The sequence below is a fragment of the Haliaeetus albicilla genome, chromosome 2, assembly GCF_947461875.1.
Source record: "Haliaeetus albicilla chromosome 2, bHalAlb1.1, whole genome shotgun sequence".
NCBI classification, from domain to species: domain Eukaryota; kingdom Metazoa; phylum Chordata; class Aves; order Accipitriformes; family Accipitridae; genus Haliaeetus; species Haliaeetus albicilla.
This window is the reverse complement of record NC_091484.1, coordinates 8,985,400-8,994,952: the sequence shown is the minus strand read 5'-3', so window position 1 is coordinate 8,994,952 and position 9,553 is coordinate 8,985,400. Positions and strand designations below refer to the sequence as shown.

Sequence of the window (9,553 nt, the reverse complement as noted above, 5' to 3'; positions counted from 1 at the left end):
GTGAGGAAAGGGGTTGTTATGAAAGAAAGCCCAGGCAACAGTCATCCTTATCTAAGGACCGTAAAATAAATAGGGTGAGATCATCCGAAGAAGTTATTAACACATAAACTGTGCTGAGTACAAGCACTGTGACCTACGGTCATCTTTAGTGCAGTATAGTGACTACAAAAGGGATATAAAATGTATGGAACTTTTTTCACCTTTTAGCTCATGCAGTGGTAAATTGTCTCGTCCTGCTGATACATTGCTGTTTGTCATGAGTGATCTAGAAATGAAAGGAACAAACACAAAACAAATCACTGAAACATTTCACACCTCATCATCAAACCCATGTTCAGAAACGCTGTGGAGAACTCTTTTGTTGTGCTCTACCAATAATCATGAGGGGAGAATCAGCCCATATATTTTTTATTAGAGGCACTAAAAATTCTGCTTTCACTGGATAAATCTATAGTATAGATGTATGAAGTCAGTGGGGTTTTTTTAAGAAACAAAACCAATACTGATATATCGGTACTAATACTTGACATCTTTTCTAACAGCTTTCATCCAACAAACTTCACAAACTATTGTAAGTGAGGAAAAACACTCTTGTGGAATGAGTATAATTATACCTAGCTACACGAGAAAACTGAAGCACTGAGGCAGTTTTTGTGCATTTTCCCAGCACAACTAACAGTACACTGGGAATTCTTCCTCTAGTCTCTGCATCTGATAAATAGTTTATTTTACTATCTATTTAATGTACTTTTCTTTTGCCATTCAGTGGCAGCACTGCTGGCTTTCTGGGACAGGCACATTGTATTTACACCAGCATCAGATAAGACCCAGGCTCACTTACTGCAGTCTAGGAGCCAGACTGATCGCATTTAGAATAAGAATTTCCCATAGCGTTACTATTCATATTCAGAATCAGAGAAATGAATCTGTCTAATCTCTACAAAAGCCTGTTGGCGTTGCACTAAAATTGGCAGTACTTGAAAGTTTCCCATCAGGGCTGAGACCAGGCAGCCTGCTGTCCCCAGCAGAGTTATTGGCAGCACTGGTAAAGTAGCATCTGAGGTCCACTTGCTGGTGGAGAGGAGATGGCAGTTCAGAGCATCCCCTTGTAGCCAGATGGACGTGGCCACTAAGGACACCAGTTAAGCAGGCACACGGTGCCACATCTGCCAGGGCCATTTGGAGATCTCAGGTTTTGTCCAGAGGTCCCTTCACATGGCTTGGGCCGTGCACAGCCTCCACATCCTGAACTGAGCTAATCAGAAAATAAAACAGTGTCGACATGTTGTTTTTGTGGAAATTTCAGGTGGATTTTTCCCAGTCTTTTCTTCTGCGTGTCCCCACAACAGCTGTGCTGGCACATAGAGGCAAAAGCGGCTAAACCCCGCATTATTATATGCATGCAGATGTGCGTATATATAACCAGTGAGTATAGGCACATTGGCCTAAGTCTCCTGGCAGATCCTGCACCTAGGCTGGACAGAAGCCTCTTGTGCCTGGGAGCGACGCAGCTCCTTCTACTTTGGAGGTGGGGAAACAGCTTCATTTTTCACAGGTACAAAGAGGAAAAACTAATACTTATATTGGATTTGAAGAAATGCGGTTTGTGTAAATATCTTTTACCCTCTCTTGCCATTCACCTCCCCTGCTTCTTCTGGCATAAACTATTGCATTCCTTTAAGATTTATGAAAGATTATTTGAGTGAGAAGTGAATGTCTCAGCAAATGACTAACTGACCTTCCACCTATGATCATGACCCTAAACCAGATGAGCCTTTTGAAGAAATATTTTGGATTCAGTTAGGAAATGGCAGTGTAATTGAAACAAACTTGGCGGGGCTGTTCAGCACTCGGGAAGGACAATGCCGTGGTTAGGAAACCTTTGCCTGCTGCTTTGTCTTCTGGAGTTAAGTTAATGGTTGATTTTTCTACATACAAGACAAGGCACAAGGAACTTTTCAGACTGCAGTGGTAATAAAAGAAAAAAAAAAAGTCATTTGTTTAAAAAAAATAAAATTCATGTCCAGAAAATAGCTTTCACCAGGTCTATAAATCAGCTACAAATTAAAGTACTTGAAGTGGGTTTTTTTGTTTTTTTTTTTTTCTTTTTTAATTTTTTTTTTTAATTATTTGGCTTACAGTGGGTATCTGTCCATATTTCTGAACAGGGAACAATGGGCATCTAAGAGTTTATCTTTTAGTCTCACAAGAGATATCCAGGCATTCAGATAACCAGTAATGCCTGTATTACAGACCTTCATATAATAAGAGAGAAAGAGGCAGGAACACCAATGACATGAGATGCTCCAGTAAGGAGAGAAACTGTGCTTGCAGGCTATATAAATGATGGCACTCCAAAATTCTGAAGGGCCAAAGGTCTCAAATACAAATTAAGTTTTCTGTTACCTTTATGAACAAAAGCAGGTTTTGTTTGTTGTTTAGTCTTTGGTCACTCCTCTCAGTGACCCTCCTGATGTGGTCGGAAACTATCTGCACAGACATACGTGTGAGCCAGCTTGATGGTACTATGCAGGGCTGTGTTTTGCTGTCACATATTGGGAAATATCTCCAGGGGAAAAGGCTTTAATGCTGAACAGCATCTAAGTTATTTCTTTGCTTTTTATATTTAAAATAGCAATGTTAACTAGGAAAAAACTGGATGAATCTCAAAGGCTGATTTCATAAAAAGATTGACTTGGGCAAGAAAATCTGAAGTGAAGAAAAGTCTCAGTTTAAGACACAATGAGTTTACAGACTATCACTAATTAACCCATTTACAAACTGGAATTCAGCCCAGTACCCTGGGCAGCTGGAGCAGTTTGCATCATCTAAGTTTTGAATAAAGAAATTTTGAAAAATGCAGTACGGAGTGATATGCACAGACCTCAGTGAGACCAATACACTTGACCTCCTTAGGCTTTTTTCTTGCTTTTTTTTTTTTTTTCCCCTTTTTTTTTTTTTTAATTCTCTACATACTTCACTTCTGATTCACTGTCAATATTATTGCTTAAAATGGTCTAGTTTTAAAATTCCAGACTTACTCTCTTTTTGCATGTTTTAAACTACGGGGAAAAACCTCCAATAATTTATCACAAACAGCAATAAGATACAGCTATAGTGCAAGGTCTAGTTAGACATTTTAGTCATATGACCTTCATCTTTGCAAGGATCTATTGTTACATTCCATTTATTTTTGTCAATATTGACATCTGACCATGGACACAAAATGATCTTTTTTTCTTGCCTATACTCTCCTGTCCAACTTTGCATTAAGAAAGCAATTGAAAAGCCTAATGCATGGAAAGTGAATCTTTTGTATTCACTATAATGCCCAATTTTTCCTTTGGAGTTACCAAAGCTGTCCAAACAAGAGCTAGATTTTCCCTTTCAGGAGAGAATAATGGAAACTTTAAATGAAATCAGAAGGTTACTTGACCTGTTAGAAACTCTGAGGTAAAACTGATGTGAAATAATAACGTAAAGCCATGTGAGGCTGTTATATAAACCGTAGTGCATTATGCAATCTCATATTTTCAACAGAGCTAAAAATGAAAAAAGCTCGGAAACTTGGAATGATTATGCCAGCTGCTAAACTATCATATTTTGTGTTGTTGCCATCATATGAACCTGAATATGATTTTATTTCAATTTATTCACAGTGAAAGATTGATTATGAACAATCAATCTATCAAAAGGCCTTTCAAATAACTATGAAAAATATTGCTGCTTGCAACTGAATTTCACCCAACACTTTGCAAGATTAGTCCTGAGTATATCCTGCTCACCCCAACACACATTTCCACCCCAAAAGCAAATCTTGGACTCCTGAACCTCAGCAGCATTTTTACATGCATCAAGTCCTAAAAGTGGCATATAATTTCAGATATTCAGAGCCCAGCTATTGCACCAACATGGAAGGACTATCAGAAAGCAGTGATTCCACCTAAGAGAATACGACCCTTCCTTGCAGACATCTTCCCAACCTCTGGTGGGAAAGTGCAGTGAAACAGAGGCAAAAAAAAAAAGCTGATTTTCACCCACCTCAGCAGATCTAAACCCATGGCTCTACCACCGAACATGCAATAGGATGAAGTTTGTGTGAAGTTGGAGCGTGCTAAATAAAGCACCATGTTAGTGGTCAAATCCTGGAACTGAATCAGAAGGAACAGCATTTACTGCATTAAATCTTCTGGCCCCCTAATGTTCTGTGATAGGCACCCACAAAGAAAGGAGGTTGCACTGTCTGTGGCTTCATACAAGAAGGCAAAAAAGGGAAAAACTGTGTTCGTAGCCATTTTACCAGTAAAATGATTTAACATCAGCTTGTCTTTCTGCTTAATTGTTCAGCAAGACAGAGTTGGGGACATCTGAGGCATTGCTCATACTCATCATACCTAGAGAAGGAATCACCCTGCTTAAGATCACTCCAAGTCCAGATCCAAACTCTGAATTATGCCATGATTACAGAGCTGCACAGTTATACAGCCAAATAAACATACTTTTTCTTTAGTTTTAAAGAGAGAGCAGAATTTGTTATGAAGATGATGAGTAATACATGAATATATTGCTACACATTCATTGCAAGCTCGTACATTTCCCAGCACTATAAAAATGGGAAAACACAAGTCTGTCTTAGTCTGCCTTCCACCCAAACGAATACATAAACTGAATAGGCAAACTGGGTGCAACACAAATCTTTTTATATAGCCATGAAACTCTTCATAAACTTTGGGAACTTTTTGTTAAAAAGAGGTTACAAAAAAAAAAAAAAACCCAAGCATATTTCAACAACTTTAAAAAAAAAATTTTTTTTTCTATTGCACAAGAATTAAAGGAGTGACTGATAGTGTCACTGCTTAGAAGGGTGTTTGCTCTTTCAGCCGAGTGCCTTTTCGTCTTTCTACATGCATTTCGCCACCATTTCTTTTTGATGAAAGTGTTTTCTCCCCCAGTTCTGTGCATTAGATTGACAATGCACAGAATTGCCAGACAGTTTTGTCGCTTATGCCATAGACTTTACTATTCCTTTGAACCTTGCTCGGCGTAAAAGAAGTTTTTTCTTAATAAGTAGTTGTTCATCCTTTGATATGCACATCTGGATGTGCCTCTTATCTGCAACATGGTAATGCTGCTTCCTGAAGATAATGATAAAAGAACAACTGCAAATAACAAAAAAAAAAAAAAAAAAAAAGAAAGAAAAAAAAAAAAGAAAAGCCCCAAATGCCTTCAGATTTCTTTAAAAAAATTATCGCGGCGGAGAAAAGGGGAAAACTCTCTCCCCTCATTTTTTGCCCTTTTATAGTAGCAAAACAAACAAACAAACCAACCCAAAAAGCAGAACAAAGAAAACAGCTGAAAGATTTACATGTAGAAATCAATGGCATTATAAGTGTGAACATATATAATATCTTTGAAAAGTCTTATATGGCTCAAATAACACCTTGTTTGGATCGCAGTTTGCTACCTATAATAAATCATAACATAAATATGAATAATCACCAATTCAAAAACATATTTCCCAGTGCAGCTGATGAACTGATGAGGAGGAAAAACCTCTGCATCTGTGACCGAGTTCTTCCAGTGTATGATGATGTACTGTATTTTGTGTCATGGAATTAGCAATATTTTCTGTAACTTTTGGAGTAAAACTGTTTAGCACCACTTTAATCACGCCTCCACCAGTTCTCCAATCAGTCCCTAATCTCAGTTTCTTCATCTGTTTTCACCATTGGGAGTTGAGGAAAATGGTTGGCAGGGGCAAGATCAATCCCACCGCACACAATGCACTGCCAAAATGCATCTGAGACCCCAGTGCTTTCCTGCATAAGGTGTGATTTGCCTTTTCACTAACTGCCTAAAACAAAGTGCTCCAAATATAAAGTTTGCAGGTCCCAAAGTTAAGTCAAATTCACAGAAATCTCTGCTTTCCCCATGACATGCAGCTGAAGCAATTCCCTTATCTCTGTGAAGATTTCACAGCTACTTTTCCCTGGGACAAATCAGGAAATACCAAATCAAACTTTTGGGTCCCTACATTCAGTTGTTAGCTCTGTCTGCTGCATATCCCCATACAGTGATGAATAAAAGGTGAACAGCAGAAACTCTGCTCCTTATAAAACTCTGCGCTGCAACTGCAGGGCTACAGACTGAGGTGCCGTTCCAAGTACTGAATGCACCAGAGATTGTGGTGCTGGACCCTTCTTAGCCTTACAGATAACATTCATGAATTGATCCCTCATTAGTATGCAGCAGGCATGGGAAAATGATAAACTCCTATTAACACTGTCATGGCAACTGAAAAAATGGCTGCTTTGGAAGAACAAGGTCCACAACAGAAGAAAAGCAAAGGCCTCCTTCCTTTCTTCTGTTTGACATCTGTTGTTTAACATACAAAATTGTATTATAGTGACACACACTAGCACAGGCATAGTAAAAGGTTTGTCAGTGATTGTTATCATTATCAGCTCCTATTTTCAGGGCTTACGTGGCTCATCTCTGAAATTTCGCTCTAGGCTGCAACCTGTCATACAGGATTTCAGCCCAGAAGCAAAATTTATTGTACAGATTTCGTCTGGATTATGGCTGAGCAGAGAAGAAAAAGAAAAGTTGCTATTAATTAATTCTCCTTTGTGACAAAACCTCAGAAAATATACTGTACATTTGTTTAAACCGAGTTAATTTAAGTACACCTCTCAAGAAATTTAGAAGTCCAAGATCTATTTAAAAAAATCCCATCAATTTTTAGGGTGACATAAGTACCTAAATCAACTAGATACATTATATTTGTTTATTGTTAAAACATTGCTAATGTCTAATTCATGTATTTGATATGAATTACAGTTTTGTTGTAGTCTACTGAGTCTACTTCCAGAATAAACAGTTTGTGCCATTTCCTCCTGAGCTCGTGGTTCATAACGCGGATTTTTAGCACATATAGATAATACCTCATGTTGTACCTGACTTTGTAGTTCTGGTGACCTTGGGGCTCAATTTTCTTGTTTTTAAACTGAGGACAATTACCTACAGTTATAAAATGTTTAATCTGTCACCCTGTGAAGCAAAATAAGTGCTAAGCATTGTCACGGAGTCAGAATTGATTGGTCAGAGATTCAAAAGGCTAATAATTAGTCTCCCTTCTTCATTAACCGAATCAAAACAAGGGAAATCCATAGGCTGCGATGCTGTACTCGTGAGGGGCTGCAGGAGGGAGCGTCCTGCTCCCTGGGCCGGCTCCTGCCAACCTGTCCACCTACCCTGCCCTGGCTCTGGATGCCTCCAGGGGCAAATTTAACTCCTTCAAGTTGGCATAAAACCCAACTCCAGTAAAACGACGGGGGGCAATACGGAGACCTCATCAGCAAGTCTGGGCAGCGAAAGCCCGGACCTTGGCACCCGCAATTACAGTTTGACAGCAAAACCCATTAAAACTCCTTTTAACACCAGGTTAGTTTTACTTGGGCCAATTCCCAATCTGGTTTGTAGCCTGGACACCCCACAGCCCCCTCCTCCCAAAGCGGGGGGGTGTGATGCGATGCGCTGCTGGTTATCCCAGCACCCACTGGAGTGGTCCCACGGGGACCTCCTTGCAGTTACACTGCAGCTGCTCCTGAACCTGGGCTCTAATCAGGGCCCAGTAACTAAAAAATACATAATTAAGAAATGACTGCCGTAATCGTTGATATTTTAGTCTCTGTGCCAGGGATTATTGTTACCCAGGCTGCCTAAAAAACCCGAACGCACAGCTATGTGCTCAGTTACTGTCCCACAGTTCTCGCCCAGCAGCGGCCACGATATCTGGTCCCAGCCTCTGCTCACAGGGGCAGGTACCAGGATAGCCATCTTTTGCTTTAGCCCAGTAACTGGTACATTTACAGGATTAATTCTTCTTTCAATGCTTTACACTTATGTATTATGGGCTGAGATGTTGCTAAAGATGTGACAGAAGGAAAAAAAGAAAAATCAACCCACCAACAAATTTATCAGTACTGAGGATCTGGTTTAGATTTTATCCATGTCTCATCTTCTTCATTGCCATGGACGTGGGGCAGAAAGTTCCTGTTGACACAAAGGCCCTTCTTCCCATGGCCTCCTGTCCTTCTTTCAGAAGATCCATCTTCTTTTAAATACAGCCTTCTCTCCTCTGGCTAATCACACACATTCATCTTACCTAGGTTGCCTCTCATCACTCCTAGCTGCAGCGAGACCCCAGGATTTTCTGGCATTAGGACACCTCCTTTTTATCCAACAAACTGCTATGGGATACTGCATCAGACAAGACTATGATATCTTTAACAGGTTTCTACATGAGCTGCAAATGATTTACATCCCCTACCTTACACAACTACATCTCTGTTATCTTTTAAAAGGAACTCTGGAAAAACAATAAATTTTGCTAATTATGAAATTTGTGTGAAATAAATCACCTTGTATCTGTGAAATTTGGTGATTAGCATGCCAAAGAGCGACATACGCGAGCTGCATCTTTCAGAGGTCTAGAAGAAATGCATTTTTTTTCTGTGCACCTGCATCTATTAATTGCTTTCCCACAAGAACTCCCTCTCCTTAAGACTGAAGCTGTGCTGTGTGCAGATAAATGTGCACAGAGGTGATCTAATTTAATTTCCTCTCATTAATAGCTTTCCTCCATGGCAACATATCAACTGTGACAATAAGGACACCTGAGTATACACATATTCTGTGCAGTCTCCTTATAGGTGAAAGCATGTCAAGCTTATTAAATGAAAGAAAAAGAGAATTTTTAAATGTGTTTCAAGCAGTTTGTTGAGAGTTACTTGATCAGGGTAATATTTCAAGCAGAAGACACGGGCTTATACGCAGTTGTAGGCAAAACCTAAAGGACGGGCCTAGGATTTTAGCTTTTTATAGCTGCTGCTAGATCTTCATTATCCCTGCAAAGATCTTAAACAAAGGGGGAAGAAGGGCTGCCTCCTCTTAACACAGCTGAGGGTAGGAGGCGGCAGCGGTCCCCAGCCGAATAAGGGCCAGGGCCAGAGGTGTGAACCCAGCACTGCCATCCTCCCATTACTCTCACCCAGTTGTTAACTACAATGCTGGGCTATTTAAATGCTAATATTATTTAGCATGAAACAATCATTCAGGTTGGAGTCCCGGATTTGCTGAGGGGGGAAAGAAAAAAGAAACTTTGAAAACATTGCCTTGCTGTTCCCCAGGACAGCTCCTCACTCATATGTATTTTTGAGAAGGACATGCTGACAGTGCCTCACAGTTGATACGTGGGGTTTGGTTTTTTTAGTCCTCTACATTTTCAGCTAGATCCGTGTTAAATATAGACAAATTTTGCTTTTACCTATTTTTCCGTCCTTTATCTGAGTGCAATTTTGCAGGTTTTCTTTGTGTCAGATCCCATAACACTCCTACACTCTCTTCATTATTTTTCAGGGGAAATTTGGAAGTGGAAGACCCATCACAAACGGATAAAGTGCAGACCCCAAGTTGAATTTCATTGTGTTACCCGAATTGCGAAGAGGTGAGGAAGAAGGAAGGTCACAAAGTGTACTTTTGTGTCTGACCA

General features: G+C 39.8%; 1 long non-coding RNA gene across 1 annotated transcript; it reads left to right on the top strand.

Annotated features, from left to right (window-relative positions):
- Positions 1–614: 614 nt before the first annotated feature.
- Positions 615–6,900, top strand: LOC138689580 (uncharacterized). Its single transcript, XR_011328471.1, has 2 exons — positions 615–1,555; positions 4,348–6,900. It is a non-coding gene; the product is annotated as an uncharacterized lncRNA (long non-coding RNA).
- The last annotated feature ends 2,653 nt before the right edge of the window (positions 6,901–9,553 follow it).